The following is a 25,280-nucleotide window of genomic DNA, read 5'->3' on the forward strand; positions in this document are numbered from 1 at the left end:
ACACGATGAATACAATCAGAACCTAGTACATCTGCTGATAGTTATATACATCAGCCTGCACAATACCTGCAGTCTGCTTCCGAATGATTCACCGTTACAAATGAAAATGATGTCTTAGCAAATATAATAATCCTACAGCTCTTTACACTTAAAGAGCAGAAAACATTCACCTATTATTTCAATTGAACAATTAATTTACTAAACGAGTTTTCAAAAGTCTGTTTTTTCTAAATATAATCACAATATAATCACTCATGAAGGAAAGAGTTAGGAAAGCTGGAATATACAATAACTCCTTCAAAGCACAAATACCAAATTATATTGCAAACCATAGCAGGATAACCTCGACAGTCAACTGAGAGAAATCACCAGGGAAACCAAACACATTGAAATGGATTTCTATAAACCTCCATTCCAGTTAATTTGAGTAGAAACATTTTAAACTGGCACCTGAAAGCAGCATGCTATTATTATTCCATAGGTATCTCTTTTAAAAAAAAACAATTTCTCACCTGAAAACAAGAATACCTTTCCAGTTATGTTTGAATCTCCCTAGAAATAACAAGGAATCAGAGCTAAGCTGTCACAGCAGCAGCAGCAGTGGAGCTCAAGAAGGAATGACCCATTAAAAATGTGCAGTCAAACCTAGAATCATTTGACCAAGTTGAAGCATCAGTGTTTTCTGTTATTTCAACTCGGCATCCTATCACTGGTGCCGATGATAGCACATGATGGAATGGTTTAATACCTCATATCATCAAGCAACAAATGTCTTTAAATGCTGACAGCAGCTTTTTACTGCAGATGGTAATCATTATCAGACTAAATGCCCTCTATTCTGTTCACCAGAAGGTTTTTTGCATATCTTTATTCAGAGGAACAAGACTTATTAATTATTTCCTAATAATATGCAACTCTAATTCCCACTGCTCCCCCGTCTACTCCCCCCACTCTATCCGGTAGTTAGCATGTTCCATTTTAATTCATTTGTTTACAGGTTTCTAAGATTCTCAGATCAAAAGAAGGGATGAATAAGGACATTTTAAATACATTCATATATACAAAAGAAAACAAAATTCTTCATTTACAACCACAGTGGGTATTATTTTATACTTTGCATATTAGGAATGAATGAGTGACTTGGGAATGCATAAGTTTATTTCTATTTTATTGCAGTAAGACTGAGGAGAAGAATTACATGCAATGTTTTTTAAAAAGCCATTATTATTTGGAGTTGCTGTCAGCATAAACGACTATAAGAAATTTCCATTCTTTGACTTTGTTCAGCAAAATTCATGTTCATATTAAGTGAGGGATGCCACAATAATTTTAAGGAAGTCTTCTAAAATACAGATAAAATTATTTAATAAAAAGTAAACTCTTATCAACAGCAAAGAGATGCAGCACACCATTTAGCCATTTCACTAATTTTATTACTACTTTCAACAAACAAGGAATTGAATTTTATTTTAAGTAGTCACCTAATTTGCTTTTCTTACTCTGTCTGTGAAATATCAGAATAGTCTGGGAAATTTGAGTTAAATTAGACAATTAATATGAAGGAAATAGAAATGGTAACATAAAATCCAGAATCTAAGTAACTTTAGTTTCACTCCTTAAATTGTACAATCAGTTGTTATTAGAAGCCAGAGGTGCATGAGGGCATTATAATTAATTTCAATGTTCGGACAGAGGAAAAAAAAATTCAGTCAGTCTCCTGCTGTTCATCATTATCGAGTGACCCCTGCTGGAAAGTGTGATTGTCAACAGGACTAGGTTCGGCCAAGATATCCACATTAAATACCCTGCTGACTTCCTCAATTCTTGCAGGATCTAGAAAGCAGCCATCAGTTCAAGTCTTTCTCTCTCAAATGCTTAACTAAGTTCCATGAGCTAAATTAAATAAAGTAGATATAGTTTTCTAAAAACATTTAACTTAAACTTATTTCTCCAAATATTATTTTCTTGGAACACATTCACTTTCTGAAAACTAATGAATTAATTAATTAAGGAGATATCGAATATCACATCAAATTTGAGTAAATATTTCAATGTATAGTGTCACTATAATTCTAAACAGTATTTTTTCACAAATATTTATATTTAATATATACATTGTAGCATTTGTGTAATATCCGATTAACTCTTCATTGAGTATATTGAAATCAAAGTCCATTGTAATCCGGCTTTCAGAGGGCCAGTGATTATTAGTGCAGGGTTCAATATTATATTTTGAAGTATTTCACAGTAAAAATCACCATTTTTTCACTGCTTACTGATAACCATTTAAAATTCAATCTCACCATTACCATCATAGTTTAGTGCTAAAGATGTAAGAACAAGATAGATGCCTAATGCTTCTAGTTTTGATTCTACAAGCAATTTTGAAAATATTGAGTAGCAATATCATGTGGAAATAATTGCCATAATTGTGAGAAGCGATAAACATGTCCATAATAACATTCCCTAATATAGCGTTACACTCTGAAAAAGCATTTGTGCAATTTAGATTTCTTAAATTTTGCAAATAGACTTTATTCATTAAAAAACCCCAAGAAATATGATCCAAAAGTGGATGGCTTTCATTATATTCATAATGTTGTTCAGTTTGTACATTCGGTGTGTTATCAGATCTCTGCATTTGTACTGTAAGTATATCCTATGTACAAGGCACCATTGCCGTGGCCTCTTTGGACAGTATACACTTGAGTGTTTGAGAAGCTTTTCCATTGGACCTAGGCCTTTGGTGCCGGACCGTACATCGTAGTCCTTCCCAACAGACTGTGTTGGGACTCCTGCAACATGTAATGTGCCAGGTAGCAGCATTTCCTTGTGGACCAATAGATTTCAGGTAGATCAAGGTGCATGATCAGGAAGATCAAGCTGATGATCTTTCAGCAGTGCTTGAAGTTTATCTTGATATGCTTCCCTGGGAAAATCATGTAGATCAACAAAACCTCTGTTGTGCAGCTGTTCAGGATGAACCTCATCAAGGACTCTCGAATCCTTTTCCAGAACTTCCTTGCAAATCTGCAGTCTACAAAGAGATGAACAATTGTCTCATATATAGTGGGTGGGACACCAACTATAGAAGGATCTGATGGGCCCCACTCACCACCTGCCAAGTGAGTTCTTCCTTCTGGTCAAAAGGTATTTCTTTCAAAGGAACTTTTCCACAAAGGATAGGTAGTGCGGCAATGTCCAACTGAATGGGACATTGCTCGGACCATCCTTCACAACGCCACTGACAGCCAGGACCTCCACATGAAGTGATAACTTGGTGATTTCTTATCAGATCTAAGTACAGAAATTAGTCTAAATTCTAAGTATGTGCAATGTTCAACTTAAAAAAAACTTCAAAACAAACTGCATTCATAAAAAATATATACGAAAGACAGTGGATGGCTTTGTTTATATTCATAACGTTGTTCACTCTATACATTCATGGTGTTGTTGGTACTATCTTCATGGCACTACCTACGTACAAAGCACTATTACCACACATGTTGCCTCCTTGGACAATGCAAACGCAACAATATGCTTGAGAGGTTTTTACACAGTGATTAGCATGGCAACATAATGGCAGGATGACCTTGGACTGTAGACCTTCCCCACAGACATTGGCTGTATCAAGCTTCAAAGCATCCATCAGCATGTACTCCTGCAATCTTGAATATACCGGTCGGCAGCATTCCCTTGCAGACATCTCGCACTACTAATATTTTTCGGGCAGGCCAAAGTACCTTTTTTAATGAATTGATGATTTACCAGCAGCACTTGATGTCTGACTCCGCATTCAACCTTTAGAGCACCCTAAAGATCAGAGTGTCTTCTGTTACTTAGATGCTCGGGATGAACCTTGACAAGGGTCCTTGCATCCTTTACCAGGCTCTCTTTGCAATTGCACAGTCCACAATGATTTTGGGGAATGTCTCATCCTCATCGCAGCTGTGGATAAGATGCCGACTATATAGGAAGGATCTCCTCTCACTGCCAACCAAGCAAAGTCTTGGTACTTATTGGTGATTTCTGTTGATGAGGCATTCAGCCAAATGATTTTGACAGTCAGCTCGGAAAAAAATCCCACAGAATCCAATGTTTCCATCTCTGCAAGTTCTGCAGGACCTTTTGTGCTGACCACTGCCTGTTGGAACTGGTGTTGAAGGTATTTTCTTGAATTAAACTTCTGCAAAGTGCACCAATATCAACTGAATGGAACACTGTGTGGCAATAAGACCAGAAGGAACTATACAGATTGGAGAATGTGGTCCCTCTGACTCCCTGATGTACTTGTGTAAAGCAATCAAGGTGAACATCAGAAGGTTCGTTGTCATCAAAAGGTTAAGAAAGACAGAGACAGAAGGAATTGTGTCAAATCCAGACAAACTTGCAGAACCTTCTCCTTCTGCAGTTGAGGGGCTTTGTTGTGATGGAGTTCTGAGAGGTGAAGAGCAGTAAGCCTCACTCTTTGCCTCAAAAAACTCTAAGATCTTCTTCCAATCAGAGTTCACTCCATGAAGCAGAATGAGGCGTGCTCATATCAACTCCCAATTTAACAAGAACCTGGACCCACTACAATTTGCCTACTGCCACAACTGGTCAACGAAGAATGCGATCTCGCTGCCTCTCCACTCTGCACTGGCCCACTTGGACAATAAAAAACATACATCAGGCTATTGTTCATAGACTACAGTTCGACATTCAACTCCATCATCCCCTCCAAATTGGTTACCAAGCTCACGGAACTGGGTCTCTGTGCATCCCTCTGCACTGAAGCCACAACTTCCTCATCAACAGAACACAATCAGTACAAATTAGCTCCTCGATAACTATCATCAAAGGAGCATCTCAAGACTGTGTGCTCAACCCCCTGCTCTACTCACTCTATACCCATGACTGTGTAGCTGGACACATTTCCAACTCCATCTTCAAATTCACAGACGACACCACCATTGTTGGACAAATGACAGATGATGACGAGTCAGAGTATAGGAGAGAGATCGATCGACTGACCAAATGATGCCAGACTAATAACATTGCTCTCAACATCAGTAAAACGAATGATCTGATGACTTTTAAGGCCAAAAATCCACAAACCTGCCTTCATCGACGGGGTGGTGGTGGAGAGAGACAAAATCTTACCCATCATCGAAGGGATCTATAGGAGTCGCTGCCTCAAAAAGGCAGCCAGCATCATCAGAGACTCACACCACACTGGCCACTTCTCATTTCACTCCTGCTATGAGGAAGAAGGTAGAGGAACCTAAAAACTGTAATGTCCAGGTTCAGAAGCAGCTTCTCCCCAACAAACATCAGGCTATTAAACATTACAATCTCAAATAAGCTCCTAACTATAAAGACTTGGGGGCTGTGTTCTTGTCTTTGCACTAAAATTGTTTGTTTCTTCTATATATACTGAAGCTTTTGGTGTTGTTTATTATGGTATTTACAGAGTACTATGTTTGCATACCTGTTGTGCTGCTGCAAGCACAAAGTTCAAGGCTCCGTTTTGGGAATTATGACAACTATTTTGCACAGACATCAATAGCACAGTCCAAATTAAAGGGTGAGAAACAGAGATTTTCGTCATCAAGTCTGTAGTCAGGCAGAGTTCCCCACTTTCCCCTATTTGTTTGCAGCATAGAACCCTTTGTCAAAACCATCATAAGGATGTGGGCATAAAAGGAGTGACAATATCAGGTGCTAGGGGCATCCAGATCAAAGCCTTCCTGCACTTCTGCTTGGATCCAAGGTCAGTCTGTAGATTGTTCAGCACCTTCGCCTAGTTTGAGCTTGCCTCACGGACCGAAGTCAACTGCAGGAAGTGCAAGGCCATACTCTTTGGCAACTGGCTTGACTGGTTCACCATTCTCTTCACGGTCAAACCTGACTACCTGAAGATGCTGGGGATCTGGATTTCTGAGCGGCTGAAGCATGTAAAAAAATTGGTAGAGGAATGGATAGCCAAGGCTAAACAAAAATTCAAACTGTGGGAGCAGCGCTCCCACGTGACGACTTGCAAGAAGTAAATCATTAAGTGCAAGGTGCTCTTGGTGTCACTGTGCTGGTGATAGTGTGGCCCATGATTGGCAGTCACCCAAGTTATCTTCCATTTCATCTGAATTGAATTGAATTAATAAATACATTTTATTAGCCAAAAATATATACATACAAGGAATTTGTCTTGGTGCTTTGCTCGCAAGTAACAACACGATATACAGTAAACAATTAAAATTAAAACATTATAATTTAAACATGTGAAGAATGAAATAAAATACCAGAGCAAAAGGCAACAATGCACAAGTGCCCAGATGATGAAGTGAAAAGCATACCCAACATGCCTTTGATGACTATCTATGTGTGTGGCCGCACCAAACTATGTTGGAACTGAAATACGCAAGCACCGAGTGTCACTACATGCTGATATTCTACCTGTACAATTTTGAAATACTGTTCACAATGTTCTTCATTAGCTCTTGCTTGGTGCATTTGTGAAACTAACCAGCGCCGACTGACATTATACTGCACCACTTAACGATGAGGTGACCACTGCACCCAACCACTGAATCCAGCAATGCAGTACAGCTATAATAATGGGTGTCCTACTTCACTGACATCGACAAAACGAAGACTTGCATGGAGGTGGTACTCACTGAAGGGCTTAGAAAGCACCCAAGGATAGAAATATAGTACCAGGAGGACTAGGTGGCGAGCAATTGAAGAAATAGAATGAATTCACACATCTAGTCAAGGTCAGTGTAAAAAGCAACAAAGCGCATTTGCTAACATTGCATTCATATACTTCGCACTTTCTCACTATTTACATACATGTCATGGATCTTACAGCTAATCAACCGTATTTGCCACATTATATTCCATCAACCACATTCCTGATTATTCCCATAAACTCAAGCCTTTCAGCATCACTCTCACTGCTCATATCACCATCAGTTTTGCATTATCTGCAACCAGGGGCGTATCTACGGAAAATAGCGCCCAGGGCAAGCACTGAAATTGTGCCCCTGTCCAAACATCTGACACCCATCTTTTAGATAACTTTACCATAATATCAGCTCAAAAATACAAGTCAAGCTCGTTAATCTTTCAATTAACAAATTATGGCACTACATGAAAATTATAACTGCACCTTCCTTGCTTTCACTGATGCAAATTGGACTATGATGTGATCAAAGTCAGTTTTTTCAGTTTCTTCTCTTTCTACACTCAGCAGAGCCAGATCACAGAGTCTGCCTTGACCCTTGGAGGTTCAGATACAAAACATCAATGTTAGCACATCAGAGACCCAAATCAAATTCAAACAAAATGGCACAAAGAAAAGACTGCATAAGAAATTCCATGTATTAAATATATGCAAGAGTAACTCAGCGGGTCACCAGTATCGCTGGAGAACATGGATAGGTGACGTGTCGTTTTACCTTAAAATTAGGTGCTGATGCTGCTGGTCTGCACCAGCGAACCCTTCTTCACCCACTGCACTATCCGGTAACATGGCTGTTGTTGCGGCTCACATTGTAGCTCCTGCGGACAGTGCTTTCTTCAGGCAATGACTGACGAGGCGATGCGCGCAGTCACTGTGGAGCTCCCTCCACAGTGGCTTTGTCTGACTTTAATAGAAACTGCCCTGTGGCGCCCCCTTTCAAGTGGCACGCAGGGCACGTGCCATACCTGCCATACCCTAGATACGCCACTGTCTGCAACATCTCCCATCCAGATCATTGATCTAGATTGTGAAAACCTGGTGCTCCAGCAAGAACATCTAGCACCCTCAGAATCACCATCTACTATCCCAAACATGATCCCTTTATTCCTTTTTTATCCTATCCATTCAGCAAACCTAAATCTATACCAGTAAACACTCATAACACAATGGGCTCTAATTTTGTGTGATAATCTATTGTGTGGCGCTTTATTGAAAGCATTTTGAAAGTCCACATATACCACATAAACGAATTCTTCTTTATCTGTTTAGAGATACAGCTTAGAGATACAGCACGGAAACAGGCCCTTCGGCCCAACGGGTCCGCGCCGACCAGCGAACTCCGCACATCAACACTATCCTATACCCACTAGGGACAATTTTTACATTTACCAAGCCAATTAACCTACAAACCTGTAAGTCTTTGGAGTGTGGGAGGAAACCGAAGGTCTCGGAGAAAACCCACGCAGATCACGGGGTGATCGTACAAACTCCGTACGGACAGCACCTGCAGTCTGGATTGAACCCGGGTCTCCGCCGCTGCATTCGCTGTAAGGCAGCAACTCTTCCACTGCGCCACCATGACCGCTTACACCGTGTTAGTTACAATTTCAAAAATCCATGACAGATTTATGAAACATGATTTCCTTTTAAAAATCCAAGTTTGCTGTCAATACTATTATTATTACCTTGGTGCCCCATCAACAGATTTTAGCATTTTCCTTACCACTGACGTCAGGTCCACTTGTCGAGAGACCAATTTCTATCTCCCTTTCTGTGGAAACCATTCTAAACTCAATGATATTTTAGAAGATGACAGCATATGAATTTACTACCATAGCAACCTCCTTCAAACCCAGAAAGAAGGTCATTCGGTCTGAGCGAATTATCAGCTTTCAGTCCCATGAAATACTCCAATACATTTACTTTTACTCATGTTCATTTCTTTTAGTTCCTCATTCACTCTAATTGTGTGGTGTTCCATTAAATCTCAGCAGTTTTGGGGTCTTTTTTTAGTTTAGTTTAGAGATACAGCATGGAAACAGGCCCTTCGCCCCACCGAGTCCATGCCAACCAATGATCACACTAGGGACAATTTACAGAAGCCAATTAACCCAAAAATCAGCACATCTTTGGAATGTGGGAGGAGACCGGATCACCTGAAGAATATCCACGCAGTCACAGGGAGAAGGTACAAACTCTGTACAGACAGCACCGGTAGTCAGGATCGAACCCGGGTCTCTGGCAAGGGAAGGCAGCAATTCGACCGCTGCACTATTGTGCCGCTCCGGCATGAAGACAGACACCAAATATTTTTCTTCCATATCCTTATTTCCTAACATGATTTATTTTCTCTCATTCTGTAAGAGACCAATATGAAGTTTACTTCTTCATTTTGTATTGAAGCTCTTGCCGCATATTTCATGTATCTTGCTAGCCTGTACTACTTTTCAACTTTCCCTATCTTTATCAATGCCTTGGTTTTCCACGATAAACAATTCACACCCCTTGGTTTCAGAGTTTGCTTTATTCAGATTCAACACCATAATTTCAAATTGAACTAAATCACTTTAATTTTTGTATAAAGCTTTATCATATTATGATCACTGTTCCCCAAAGGCCCATTAAGATAAGAAGTCAATTAATTCCTTCTCACTACAGAATATACATCAAATGTAGCCTGTTCCCTCAATGATCCCTCCAGTGATCTGGAAAAATTATCTGCTATATACTTGATTAATTTGTCGTATCCACTAATAAAGCTCATTTGATTTGCAAAGGTTATATGCAGCTAATTCCCTTTATTATTGTATTCACCTTGTTACATCCATTTCTAATTTTCTGATTAATATTCTGCACCGTATTGCCATTATTGTTTGGGAGCTTATATACAGCTCCCACCAATGCTTCCTGTCTCGTCCTGTCCCTAGCCCCAGTTAAACTTACTTACGTTGATTTTGGGGTTCTGGGCTAAGATGCATTCTCTATACTGCCTTTTTACCATTTATAAAATTGAAAATTTGAGGTGCCAAGCCACCTCCTTTTACATTCTGTCTATCTCTTTGAAAAGGTAAGTATCCTGGAATATTTAAATCTCAACCTTGGTCACTCAATGTTTAATTGCGTTGTATTCCTTGTCAGGTGGACTGCTAGCTATTTCCGTCTGCACTGTTAGCGGTGTATTACCGGCCACATCCACAGACGAGCACCAGGTCTTAATCTCATACACCATTTCTGATTTCATCACCTCCGGCTGTCTGCCTTCCACAGCCTCCAACCTTATCGTTTCCCAGCCCTGCACAGCCTGGTTTTATCTTCTCCCCAAAATTCATAAACACAACTGCCCTGGCAGACCCATTGTTTCTGCCTGCTCCAGTCCCACTGAAATGATTTCCACATACCTCGACTCCATCCTATCCCCCCGGTCCAATCTCTCCCGACCTATGTCCAAGATACCTCACATGCCCTTCGTCTCTTTAATGAATTCTGCTTTCCGAGCCCCCACTCCCTCATCTTTATTATGGACTAGACCAAGTGGACCCGTTGGGCCCAAACCTCTCCTGCATTGGTGCAGCACCCTCTCCTACCCCCCCCCTTCCCCCTCCCTCCCCTCCCCCTCCCCACCTCCCCTTCCCCCTCAACCCCTCTTATCCACCTTCCCCCCCTCCCTCCCTACCCCCACCTCCCTCCCCCTCCCTCCCTCCCTCCTCCCTCCCTAGGAGATAGATTTAAACTTTAAAATGTGAATAACTTAAAAAATATAACACCGATTTCAATAAAACTACTTGCATCATCACTAAAGTGACAATGGTGAGTAAGGTGGGCCTAAAATTGTTGCGCTATCATGCACCGTTTTGGCTGAAGTTCAGTCACAAACAAGATAACAAATGAGAGTTTTAGTAAATAGATGTTCAGTTACTCTACACCATCCCTCACCAGGAAGGCTTTAAAGCCCTCCGTTTCTTCCTTGACCCCAGAACCTTAGAATTTCCCTCTACTGACACTCTATTCCGCCTACTGGTCCTCACCCTTAACAACTTCTCCTTCGACTCCTCCCACTTCCTCCAAGTCCAAGGCGTAGCTATGGGCACCCGCATGGGCACCCACATGGCTCCCAGCTATGCCTGCCTCTTTGTAGAGTATGATCCTGTTCCAGGTGTACACTGGCCCTATCCCCGAACTCCATCTCCGTTACATTGATGACTGCATCGGTGCTACCTCCTGCACCCATGCAGAACTCACGCCCTTCATTAACTTTACCACCAATTTTCATCCTGCACTCAAATTTACTTGGACCATCTCCGACACCTTCCATCTCAGGAAATAGACTATCGACTGATGCCTATTACAAACTCACTGACTCCCACAACTTTCTCGACTACACTTCTCCCCACCCTGCTTCCTGCAAAGACTCTATCTCCTATTCCCAATTCCTCCGTTTAAGCCGCATCTGTGCCCAAGATGAGGTGTTCCATACCAGGACGTCCCACATATTCTCATTCTTTAGGGAACAAGGGTTCCCCTCTCCTATCATAGATGAAACCCTCACTCGTGTCTCCTCGGTACCCCGAAGCTCCACCCTTGCTCCCCCTCCCCCTAGACGCAACAGAGACAGAGTCCCTCTCGTCCTTACCTTTCACCCAATCAGCCGTCGCATACAACACATAATCCTCCGAAATTACTGCCACCTCCAACGGGATTCCACCACCAGCCACATTTTCCCATCTCCACCCCTTTCCGCCGTTCCAAGACCGTTCCCTCCACAACTCCCTGGTTAACTCGTCCCTTCCCACCCAAACCACCCCCTCACCAGGCACCTTCCCCTGCAACCGCAGAAGATGCAACACCTGTCCCTATACCTCCTCCCTCGACTCTGTCCAGGAACCCCGACAGTCCTTTCAGGTTAGGCAGTTCACTTGCACCTCCTCCAACCTCATCTATTGAATCCGTTGTTCAAGATGTGGAATCTTTTACATCGGCGAGACCAAACGTAGACTGGGCGATCATTTTACTGAACACCTTCACTCTGTCTGCCTGAACCTACCTAATCTCCCGATTGCAAAACTCTTAAATTCTCCTTCTCATTCCCACACAGACCTTTCTTTCCTAGGCCTCCTCCATCATCAGAGTGAGGCTAAACGCAAATTGGAGGAGCAGCATCTCATATTTTGCTTGGGTAGCGTAGTGGTATGAATATTGATTTCTCGAATTTCAGGAAACCCTGGCATTCTCTCTCTCTCTATCCCTTCCCCACCCAAGTCACAATGGCTTCTTGTCTTCATCCTACAAACAGCTAACAAAGGCCTGTTTCCTTTATCATCGTTACTTTTTTGCATATAGAATCATTGTTCTTTATCTCTCTACATCAACATCTATATCTCTCATTTCCCTTATCCGTAACCAGTGTGAAGAAGGGTCTCGAACCGAAACGTCACCCATTCTTTTTCTCCAGAGATGCTGCCTGTCCCGCTGAGTTACTCCAGCTTTTTGTGTCTATTCGGTTTAAACCAGCATTTTTTTGTGCTACTTTGGAAGTTTGGCACTTCCTGAGCCGATCTAAGGAGTAGTCTGCTTGGCTGAGGCATGTAACCTCAGTTCTTTGTCCTGATGCAAAGCAGCCACATCTCAAATTGATGCCAATATAATGTCTGTGGGTTCCTTTGTGTTTTCTATTTCAAATGCAAATAGCAGAGCACCAGCAGAACATCCTTTATTGAAGACAGTAACCATCCATAAATGGGAGTGTCTTGTACACCAATGTATCAAATGTCACACGCAATGGTAATTTATTGTTAAAGGAACACTTACATTTATATATATATTATATATATATATTACATAGGTTAGGCAGCTGAAGGTGGTTCAGTATGAAGACTTACTACAAGTCTTGTGGCTAATATGATTGGCTTCCAACACCCACAACCCACAAAGTATGGGCTCTAAGCACTGGCGTGTTTTCTATCAACACTGATCAAGTATACTTTTATCACTCTAATTCAAATGCTAATTTACACTTATCTAAAGCCAATTTACCTACAAACCTGTATGTCTTTGGAGTGTGGGTGGAAACCGAAGATCTCGGAGAAAACCCACCCGGTCCCAGGGAGAATGTACAAACTCCATACAGACAGCACCATTAGTCGGGATCGAACTCGGGTCTCCGGTGCTGCAAGTGCTGTAAGGCAGCAACTCTACTGCTGTACCATCGTTCCACCCTAATAATCTGAATAATTAATAATCTGCTTTTTTTAAAAGGTGGCCATTTTAATGATAACCCCAAAATTATTGAATTGAGGTTATTAACATATCATAATTGCCATGCAAAGATAGAGAAAGAATAAAGCTAAATGCACTACCCATCATAGAATTATACACTTAATTTGGACAAGGCTAAGTTATGCTCAGCTCATTCAACATTGTAAAGTCCTCCTCAAACCACTGACGACTGGTGAATATGTTAGGAGAACCATTCCACACATGAGTTGAGCAACACCCTGCCAAAATCTTACTCATAGTATCATACCTTCCATCGCAATCCCCGGCCCATACTGTCCCAGAAGGGGATTAGTAGTATACAAGCAAGCTAGACCTGGGAGTCTGGAGCATTAACTTCAGACCCAGTGAAATCTTCTTGCATTGTCCAACACAAGCATGCTCCTCCTTCTACCACCTAATGATTTCAGTCAAATGATGATCAGTGTTCCCCCATGTTAATCAGTAACAGGGAGAAGTAGTGAAAGTAGAAAAAGGATAGAATGTATTCCACCGGGTGGCGCCACAATGGCAACCTCGCTTTCAGTCTGTCTGTCTTTTTCTTGTTATTTTTGGTGTGTTTAGAAAGTGTTAATGTTCTCTGGTTTGTTTAATGTGGGGGGTGGGCCAGTGGAAACATTTTTCAATCTTTTACCTTGCCGGAGATGCGATTGTTTTCCGGATCATATCCACAGTTGCTCTGGGGCCTAACATCATGGAGCTGGAGGCCTTGCTCGGAACTGACTCTGAGCCCCACTGCAGGGCGTGGACTTAACATCGGAGCCAATTTCTTGCCTGGGATCGATGCTCCAACCGTGGCCTGCGGACTTTAATATCGAGGAGCTCGCAATCTCGGGTTGAGACCGACATCGGGAAGCTCCGAAGCCGCAAGAGGTTCGAAGGTCCCGACCCGGGTCCAATCGCCTGGCGCGGGGAGCTGAGATCCCCCCCAATGCGGGAGCTTGATTGCACAGGCCCGCCGCCGGCTACGGCAGTAAGATTGTCCCGTCAACGGAAGGTTAGAGGCCCCAGACCGCCAGGAGGACAAAGAAGGGATTGAACTTTTTTTCGCCTTCCATCACAGTGAGGAATGCAGAGGAGTCACTGTGGTGGATGTTCATGTTAAAATGTAGTTTGTGTGTTCTGTTGCTTTTTATTGGTGTGACTGTGTGGCAATTGAAATTCCTTGTATGTTGCAAAACATACTTGGCTAATAAAGTATGACTTGACTATGATTATGATTATTATGATTATGATCTTCACTGTAGTAGTGCTGACCCAGCTAACAAATCCAGAAATTCATGGGCTAGGTCTATGTTAAGTAGTAAGCAAACCAACTTGAAAGGAAACTTCCTTGACTTTGTCTTACCAATCCATCTGCCCATGACAGCATTTGCAGCAGTGAATGCCATGTACTATGGATAATGGAGAACTGATGGATGCACTGTACTTGCATTTGATAAGGTACTTTATCAAATTTTATTGATGAGAGCAAAAGCTCATGGTGTAGGAGATAACAAAGTGGCATGGATAGCAGGAAACCAAGAGTCGGGATAAATGGGTCTGTTTATGGCAGGCAGGATGTAATGAATGGTATGCTGCACAATTGATACTGAGGCCTCACCTTTTTTACAATTCATATAAATGGTTTGGATGAAGACACAGAAGATATGGTTGTTAAATTTACTGATGCACCAAGCATAAGTAGGAAAACAAGATGAAAACAAAAAGGAGTCAAAAGAATTGTAGTTAGTTTAAGTAAATTGCTGAATATCTGGTAAATGGAGTATACTATGGGAAAAAGAGAAATTGTCAATTTTGTCAAGAAAAACAATAGCAGATTATCTAAATGAAAACTGATTAGGAGCTCTCATGATTCCCAAGGCTTGAAGAATGGAATACAAATTCCAGAAGTCTTGGCAAAGATCTTGTGTCTTCTCTAGCCACAGGTGAGGTCCTGGAGGACTGGAGAGGAGCTAATGTTGTTCCTTTATTTCAGGAGGGAAGTAGAAAGAATCCATGAAATTATAGACTGGTGAGCCCCATGTCAGGGTTAGAGAAGCTATTGGAGAAGATTCTTTGGGATAGTATTTACTCCCATTTGGAAGTGAATGGGTTAATTATGATTGTGATGAAATGTTTCAAGGGCTTTGCAAATAAACTCCTACCTCAGTTATGACCCAGACCCACTTCCATTTGCCCACCGTCACACCAGATCGACAGCGGAAGCGATCCCACTGACTCTGGATCACTTGGACAACAGGATATGTACATCAGGTTCATCAATTATAAGCTCAATGTTCAACACCATCATCCCTTCCAAATTCATCATCAACATGGGGAACTAAGTATCGGCTCCTCCATATGCAACTGGATCTTTGACTTCCTCATCGGCAGATCTCAATCAATACAGATTGGCAACAATACCTCCTCCTCTTCGCTGATCAACAGCACAGGGCCACCTCAGGGCTGTGTGCTCTGTCCCTTGCTTTACTCTATATCCATGACAGAGTAGTCAGACACAGCTCCAACAGCATCTTTAAATTTCCTGACAGTACCATTGTCATTAGACGAGTAACAGGTAAAGATGAGTCATAGCACAGGAGGAAAATCGATAATCTGGTCACGTAGTACCAGAATAACAAACTTGCTCTCAACGTTAACAGGATCATGAAGCTGTTGACTTCAGGAAAGGACAGTCAAGGACCATGCAACTGTTTTCATTGGCAGAAAGGCAGTAGGGCGAGTCAACAGCTTCAAGTTCCTGGTGTACACATCTCTGATGATCTTTTCTGGGCCCAGCACATTAATGCAATCACAGAGAAAGCTCACCAACACCTTGATTACCTCAGATGTATGAGGCGATTTGGCATTTCACCAAATACATCATTGAACTTCTATCAATGTATAGTAAAGAGCATGCTGACTGGTTGCATCATGGCCTGATTCAGAAAATTGAGCTTTCAAGAATGAAGGAGGTGGTCCAACACAGGTACTGACCTTCTGACCATTGAAGGGATCTACAGTAAGCAATGCCTCAAGAAGACAGATAATGTCTAAGACCTACATAACCCTGGCCATATTCTCATCTTGCTGGTACCATCGGGAAGAATGTACAAGAGCATGAGAACCATTACCTGTAGGTTCAAGACCAGCTTCTTCCCATCAGCCATCAGGTACCATCGCAACCCTACCTCAGCATCAAATTACTATGAATTTTGCACTATTAAGATTGCTCTGCATACTTTGGTTTTGCAATATCATGGTCTAGTTTACCTAGAAAATCTATTAATTTATATTTATATTTATTGCCGTAGTTGTTAGAGCCAATGTGCCTGCAGAGCTGCAAGCAAGTAAGAATTTTGTTGTTCCAGTTCATATGGCAACACTATTGATGCATGGCCATGCCTTGCTTCCCTGTGAAATATTTTGGGACCTCCAAATTACTGGCTCAGAATAGAGGGTCAGTTTGTAATTAAATGCCACAGGACTCCTCATTGATTTTGGATTTTAAGTGAAAGATTATCATCCTGTAACTTGATATAAAGCTCCACTCTGCTGTTCCAACATTTTAAATGAAATCTATATGTACATATATTGGAGTGTCTCATGAAAAATCCTCATCTTTTTTGTTGCTTTTCATGAGCAGGACTAGTGCCTATTCCTCACAACGTTCTGGGAATTGCCATTGACCAGTAACTTACCTGAACTTACAACAATCTGAATTATCTGAACTTGAAGCTAATTAATACAGCATTATGTCAGTAACAATGAAAAGGATAGTCTGAATTGAAAGAGATATTTGCCAAAGCTCCAAAAACGATGAAGAATGCTTTCTACTTGCCTCTAAGTGCAGCCCCAAAGAAACTAAGAAATATCAAGAGTCAATTGCCATATGGACCGAGACCAAAACAACAGAATTCTTATTTATTGCAGCTTTACATTTACATTAATGCACCACAACAAATAAAATGTATAAACAATAATGTCATAAATTATCAGTTATTATAGGTAACCAGTCTAACACGTGGTGCAACATTGTACAAAATCCATATTAGTATGATGCTGAAGTAGGGTTTTGGTTAGGGTTGTGCAGTGTGGTTCAAGAGCCTGATGGTCAATGGGAAGAAACTGTTCTTGAAACTGGAGGTAATGGTTCTCAGGTTCCTGTGCCTTGTTCTGCAATTGCTCCTATCTATGTAATTGCAAAGCTACTAAAGAATTGTCTACCTCATTCAACACAAAATATTCTGTTACACTGCTAACCGGATGAAACATCCTGAGGTTTTAATGCAGCCCAACACTGACACAAACAACATTGCATTTGCTCTTTTAGCAACTAGTGAAATCTTCTTCCTATCACATACCAAAACCTTGATTGATATCTCATAAACTAAGGGTAGTTATTGTTTGGGCACCTTAACAGGGGATTCTAATCATACAATATTCTCACTGGGAAATATCTAAATATCCTTCCAGAAATGCATGTTCTTAATTTATTTTTACAGGATGGAGCACAGAATTTATTGCCTCTTTCTAACTACCCTTAAATAAATGATGGGGGGTCACCTTCTTGAACAGCAGCTGTCCTTCTATTACAGCTAGTCGGATAATTCTGTTGAATAGGCACTGTTGGGATTTAGACCCGGTGATGATGGAGCATTTATATATATATATTATATTTCCAAATTAGTGCGTGTGCAGGTAACCATGTTCACATATACCTGTATTCTTTGTCCTTCCTGGCCTATTTCAGTAGGTTACGGCAGTATTTAAAAACAAAACAAGGAAATTTCAAAGTTTCCATGGTTGATCTCTCTGATGAAATTGATCTACCACAAGGTGACCACTCAGTTTGTCTCTTCCTTTCAGTACACGGCATACTCATCATCCTGACTATCTTAGGTTAGTTTAGAGATACAGCCAGGAAAGAGGCCCTTTGGCCCACCAAGTCCACGCCGACCATCGATCACCCATTCTCACTAATTCTATATTATCTCTGCAAGTAAGAATGCATTCCCTACACATTCACAGCAATTTGCAGAGGCCAATTAACCTACAAACTTATATGTCTTTGGGATGTGGGAGGAAACCAGAGCACTTGGAGGAAACCCATGTCGTCACAGGGAGGTTGTGCAAACTCCACACAAACAGCACCAAAGGTCAGGATTGAACCCAGGTCTCTGGCACCATGGGGCAGCATATCCCCCAGCTGCAACGCTGTGCTGCACTGTCTATCTTATACCACTTAACCAAATCCTTCACTGGCATAATCATTTACCTTCAACTTTATGAGCTTTAATTTTAGCTCACAGATTCTTACTGAATGTCTTCCAGAAGTTTATTGAAACTTCATCCATCAAACTGCCCCTGACTATAATTTAGGGTAGAAAGTAAAACTAGCAAGGGATACAAAAAGTGCTTCTACCAATATATAAAAGAGGTTACCAAAGGTAAAATTAAATGTTAGTCACATGGAGGAGAAAACTGGAAAATTAATAATGGGAAATAAGGATATGCCAGAAACTTTGAACATATATTTTTTCAAAGTAGAAGACAGAAAAAACATACTATAAATATGCCAGAAATAGGCCACACAATGGCACAGCGGAAAAGCTGCTGCCTCACAGTGCCAGAGACCTGGGTTTGATCCTGACTACATTTGGTTTCTGTGTGCAGAGTGTGTGCAGAGTTTGTACATTCTCCCCGTGACCATGTGGGTTTTCTCTGGATGCTCCGGTTTCCTTCCACATCCCAAAGGCATGCAGATGTATAGGTTAATTGGCTTCTGTAAATTGCCCCTAGTGCGTAGGATACCAAGAGTCAAGAGTGTTTTATTGTGATATGTGTTAAAACGGAACAATTAAATTCTTACTTGCAGCAGCACAACAGCGAAACTGGGATAACAGAGTTAGTGTACGGGTGATTGATGGTTGGTGGGGACAGTGGGCCAAAGATTCTGTTTCCACGCTGTAACTCTAAACTAAACTAAACAAAAAGTGGAAAATTTAGGGAAAAGGGAAGGAAGAAACCTGACACATTGTTAGAAAGTATAATGTATTTAGCAAATGAATGGGACTGGACCTGATTCTAGATTCTGCACATGATGATAATAAACTTAAACCACCAGTCGTGATACCATCAGACTGGACTATCCCAATGCTCTCCAAGCCAAGTTCCTATTCTTCATCCTCTGTACACTTCAACTCATCCAAGACTTACGCCAATTCCTTAATGTATAATGAATTGTCACAGTTCTTACTGAACTATTTTGGCTTCTGGTCAGAAACTGTTAAAAATGTCCTGCTTAAATAATTATGCTTAATTCCCTTCTTGTTCCCACTATTCCCTTCTTGTTCCCACTATTCCCTATTTCTGTGGTTAAAGAAAAATAAAATCAAGAGGTGTAAATGAGCTGCTGAATTGCTCCCTTCCATTTTGTGCTATTGCCAAAGACTAATTACACCAGCCAAATGTCTATATGGGCGGAGATGTAAATAATCTTTTCCTCTGGTGCAACCACAGAAATAAAAATGAAGTCACTGGCATTACAAATAGTGCCTTTACAGTACTTTACAGTTCTACTGAATTATTTTGAATATACATATGTTCCAGCTGTTTGATCTATCCTTCTAGATAGAATCATAGAGTCATGGAGTCATATAGCACAAAAAGGCCCTAGTCCATTTCTTCTATGCCAACCAAGATGACTCATCTAAGCTAGTTTGGCAAACATTTGGCCCATATCCCTCTAAACCTTTTCTATCTATGTACCAGTTCAAATTTCCTTAAATATTGTTATTGTGTTTGCCTCAACTACTTCTTCCGGCAACTAGTTACATATACCCACCAGCCTCTATGTAAAATAGTTGCTCCTCAGGTTCCTATTAAATCTTTTTGCTCTCACCTTAAAACTATGCCCTCTAGTTCTTGATTTTCCTACAATGGAAAAAGGATTCTGTGCAATCACCCCTATCTATTCCCCTCAGGATTTTATACCTCCAGAAGACCACCTCTCAGCCTTCTGCATTCCAAGGAATAAAGCCCAACGCTGTCCAATCTCTCCCAAAAGTTCAGGGCTTCGAGTTCTGGCAACACCCTCATAAATCTTCTCTGTAATCTTTCCAGCTTAATTGTATCTTTCCTGTAGTAGGATGACCAAAACTGAACACAATACTCCAGGTGCAGTCTCACCAACATCTTGTCCAACTGCAATGTAATATCCAAAATGTTATATTCAATTCCCTCACTCATGAAGGGCAGCATGCCAAATGCCATCTTCACACTCCATTTATTAGTGATGCCACTTTCAGGTAAATATGTACTTGTACTCCCAGACCATTTGCTAATACAACACTCCCCAGAACCCTACCGGGCCTGTTTAACTTCTCAATACGCAACACCTTACACTTATTTGAATTAAGCTCCATTAGTCATTCCTCGACCCACTTGCCCATCTAATGAGAATTGCACTGTAATTGCTGATAACTATCTTCACTGTCTATGACATCACCATGTACATACTTATCTAATATTTTTATGCAGATGACTCACAGCAATCGGCCCAGCAACAATTCCTGAGACACAGCCTCCAGCCCGAAAAACAATCTTCCACCACCACGCTCAGCTTCCAACCATGAAGCCAATTCTGTATCCAGCTAGCTAGCTCTCTCTGGATCCCACGTGATCTAACCTTCTAGAGCAGCCTACTATGCCAAACCTTATCAAAGGCTTACTGAAATCCATATAGACTGCATCCACTGCCCTGCCTTTTTCAACATTCTTGGAATCTTCTTCCAAAAACTTAATTGAATTCTTGAGGCACAATTTCAATAGATACAATAGACAATAGGTGCAGGAGTAGGCCATTCGGCCCTTCGAGCCAGCACCGCCATTCAATGTGATCATGGCTGATCATTCTCAATCAGTACCCCGTTCCTGCTTTCTCCCCATACCCCCTGACTCCGCTATCCTTAAGAGCTCTATCTAGCTCTCTCTTGAATGTATTCAGAGAATTGGCCTCCACTGCCCTCTGTGGCAGAGAATTCCACAGATTCACAACTCTCTGACTAAAAAAGTTTTTCCTCATCTCTGTTCTAAATGGCCTACCCCTTATTCTTAAACTGTGGCCCCTGGTTCTGGACTCACCCAACATTGGGAACATGTTTCCTGCCTCTAACATGTCCAACCCCTTAATAATCTTATACGTTTCGATAAGATCCCCTCTCATCCTTCTAAATTCCAGTGTATACAAACCTAGTCACTCCAGTCTTTCAACATATGACAGTCCCGCCATTCCGGGAATTAACCTAGTAAACCTACGCTGCACGCCCTCAATAGCAAGAATATCCTTCCTCAAATTTGGAGACCAAAACTGCACACAGTACTCCAGGTGCGGTCTCACTAGGGCCCTGTACAACTGCAGAAGGACCTCTTTGCTCCTATACTCAACTCCTCTTGTTATGAATGCCAACATTCCATTGGCTTTCTTCACTGCCTGCTGTACCTGCATGCTTCCTTTCAGTGACTGATGCACTAAGACACCCAGATCACGTTGTACGTCCCCTTTTCCTAACTTGACACCATTCAAATAATAATCTGCCTTCCTATTCTTACCACCAAAGTGGATAACCTCACACTTATCCACATTAAACTGCATCTGCCATGCATCCGCCCACTCACACAACCTGTCCAAGTCACCCTGCAACCTCATAGCATCTTCCTCACAGTTCACACTGCCACCTAGCTTTGTATCATCGGCAAATTTGCTAATGGTACTTTTAATCCCTTCATCCAAGTCATTGATGTATATTGTAAATAGCTGCGGTCCCAACACCGAGCCTTGCGGTACCCCACTAGTCACTGCCTGCCATTCTGAAAGGGACCCATTTATCCCCACTCTTTGCTTTCTGTCTGTCAACCAACTTTCTATCCATGTCAGTACCCTACCTCCAATACCATGTGCTCTAATTTTGCCCACCAATCTCCTATGTGGGACCTTGTCGAAGGCTTTCTGAAAGTCGAGGTACACCACATCCACCGACTCTCCCCTGTCAATTTTCCTAGTTACATCCTCAAAAAATTCCAGTAGATTAGTCAAGCACGATTTCCCCTTCGTAAATCCATGCTGACTCGGAACGATCCTGTTACTGCGATCCAAATGCTCCGCAATTTTGTCTTTTATAATTGACTCCAGCATCTTCCCCACCACTGATGTCAGACTAACTGGTCTATAATTTCCCGTTTTCTCTCTCCCTCCTTTCTTGAAAAGTGGGATAACATTAGCTACCCTCCAATCCACAGGAACTGACCCGGAATCTATAGAACATTGGAAAATAATTACTAATGCGTCCACAATTTCTAGAGCCACCTCCTTAAGCATCCTGGGATGCAGACCATCAGGCCCTGGGGATTTATCAGCCTTGAGTCCCATTAGTCTACCCAAAACTTTTTCCTGCCTAATGTGGATTTCCTCCAGTTCCTCTGTCACCCTAGGATCTCTGGCCACTAGAACATCTGGGAGATTGTTTGTATCCTCCTCAGTGAAGACAGATCCAAAGTACCGGTTCAACTCTTCTGCCATTTCCTTGTTCCCCATAATAAATTCCCCTGCTTCTGTCTTCAAGGGACCCACATTTGCCTTGACTATTTTTTTCCCTCTTCACATACCTAAAAACGCTTTTACTATCCTCCTTTATATTATTGGCTAGTTTACCCTCGTACCTCATCTTTTCTCCCCGTATTGCCTTTTTAGTTATCTTCTGTTGCTCTTTACAATCTTTACAATCCTCTGGCTTCCCACTCTTCTTTGCTATGTTATACTTCTTCCCTTTTATTTTTATGTTGTCCTTGACTGCCCTTGTCAGCCACGGGTGCCTCTTACTCCCCTTAGAATCTTTCCTCCTCTTTGGGATAAATTGATCCTGCAACTTCTGCATTACTCCCAGGAATACCTGCCATTGCTGTTCCACAGTCTTCCCTGCTAGGGCCTCCTTCCAGTCAATTTTGGCCAACTCCTGCCTCATGCCTCTGTAATCCCCTTTGCTATACTGTAATACTGACACCTCCGATTTTCCCTTCTCCCTCTCCATTTGTAGAGTAAAACTTATCATATTGTGGTCACTGCCTCCTAATGGCTCATTTACCTCGAGTCCCCTTATCAAGTCAAGTCAAGTCAAGTCAATTTATTTGTATAGCACATTTAAAAACAACCCACGTTGACCAAAGTGCTGCACATCTGACTAGGAAAAAAAAAGAAACATACAGTGGCAGATATCAGGTCAGGTTCATTACATAACACTAAATCCAGAATTGCCTTCTCCCTGGTAGGCTCCAGTACAAGCTGTTCTAAGAATCCATCTCGGAGGCACTCCACAAACTCTCTTTCCTGGGGTCCATTACCAACCTGATTTTCCCAGTCTACCTGCATGTTGAAATCTCCCATGACCACCGTAGCATTACATTTGTGACATGCCAATTTTAGCTCCTGATTCAACTTGCACCCTATGTCGAGGCTACCGTTTGGGGGCCTGTTGATGACTCCCATTAGGGTCTTTTTACCCTTACAATTCCTCATCTCTATCCATACTGATTCTACATCTCCTGATTCTATGTCACTCCTTGCAAGGGAGTGAATATCATTCCTTACCAACAGAGCTACCCCGCCCCCTCTCCGCACCTGCCTGTTTTTTCTGTACGTTGTGTACCCCATAATATTCAGCTCCCAGCCCTGGTCCTCTTGTAGCCATGTCTCAGTGATTCCCACAACATCATACTTGCCAATGTCTAACTGAGCCTCAAGCTCATCCACTTTATTTCTTATACTTCGCGCATTTAAATACAACACTTTAACTTCGGTATTTACCTCCCCGGTCACAATTGACCTTTTCCGATGTACAAAACCATGCTGACTATCTCTAATCAACCTGTCTATCCAAATGCATGTATATATTATTCGTCAGAATCCTCTCCAGTAACTTTCCCACTACAGATGTTAGGCACTTGCCTAGGATTCTCAGGTTTTGTCTTTGCAGCGCTTCTTTAACAGAGGCATCATTCTTCACAAGATTTCCAGGCAAAGCCTTTACTAATCCTACTAAAGCAAGCTATTCCCACACACGGCTTCAGCTAGCCTCTGATTCATGTCACCTTGGAAACTACAGTTTTTATGCGTGGATGTCATTTTGCCATACACCACCATAAACAATTTAAAAATAAACTAATTTATGTTAGTTTACTCTTGATAATAGTCCTGTGATTTTACCGTGCTCTTTACCATATCACTTCATTTGTGATATTATTTTGATAGTTGGAAAACCCCCCAGATTTTATACATTAACTGCTGTCTTGGCATTCAATATGGAAATGATTCTATTTGAAATGTGGATGCCTCGGGTTTTGCTGGCCAGTGGTGTTGAGGGAAGGAGATGGAGGGGAGTGTGTTTGGCGAGGGGGTGGGTTTGGGGAATGGCATGGATGATAGTTTATTATTCTACGTAATGTTGGTGTAAATATCTTTACTAACAGCATTAATGTGGATGGCTGTGACTCTCCACTCTTATCTGTTATAGGAACATATAAAATAGCTATTATGTATTATATTATATCCATATATTATCATATTTCCATTAAAAATGTTGCATAAATATTATGAGAATGAAAACTAAATTTTTACACTGACAGTCATAGAACTTGGAACAGTACAGCACAAGAACAGGTCCTTCAGCCTACAATGAACGTGCCAAGCACAATCGAGGACCAACTCTCACCTGCCTGCACATAATACTTATCCCTCCATTTGCCTACCCAAATGTCTCCTATGCCACTATGATATCTATCTCAACCACCACGCTCGACAAAGCCTCTAAGTAAAAAAACTCATCCTGCACATCTCCTCTCACCTGAAAGCTATGCCATCTAGAATTTGATTTTTCTACCCTGCGAGAAAGGTTTTAACTGTCTATTCTATCTAAGCCTTTCATAATTAATATACTTCTATTAAGTTTCCCCACAACCTCTGGCGTTCCAAGGGTCTATCCAACCGCTCCCTGCAGCTAATACCTCCTAATCCAGGCCTCATTCTGGTGAACCTACTCAAGTCAAGTCAAGTCAAGTCAAGTCAAATTTATTTGTCACATACACATACACGATGTGCAGTGAAATGAAAGTGGCAATGCCTGCGGGTTGTGCACAAAAAGAATTACAGTTACAGCATATAAATAAAGTTAATAAGTTACTATTAGTGTCGACAAAAATTTAGTCTCTGGGGTTATAAAAGTTGACAGTCCTGATGGCCTGTGGGAAGAAGCTC

The 25,280-nt window shown here is 41.5% G+C and overlaps 1 protein-coding gene across 1 annotated transcript in view; it reads right to left on the minus strand.

The window, feature by feature from the left end:
- dlg2 (discs, large homolog 2 (Drosophila)) overlaps nt 1-25,280 on the minus strand; it is a 507,064-nt gene that overhangs the window by 163,721 nt on the left and 318,063 nt on the right.

Source organism: Rhinoraja longicauda, chromosome 7, assembly GCF_053455715.1.
Source record: "Rhinoraja longicauda isolate Sanriku21f chromosome 7, sRhiLon1.1, whole genome shotgun sequence".
NCBI classification, from domain to species: Eukaryota; Metazoa; Chordata; class Chondrichthyes; order Rajiformes; family Arhynchobatidae; genus Rhinoraja; species Rhinoraja longicauda.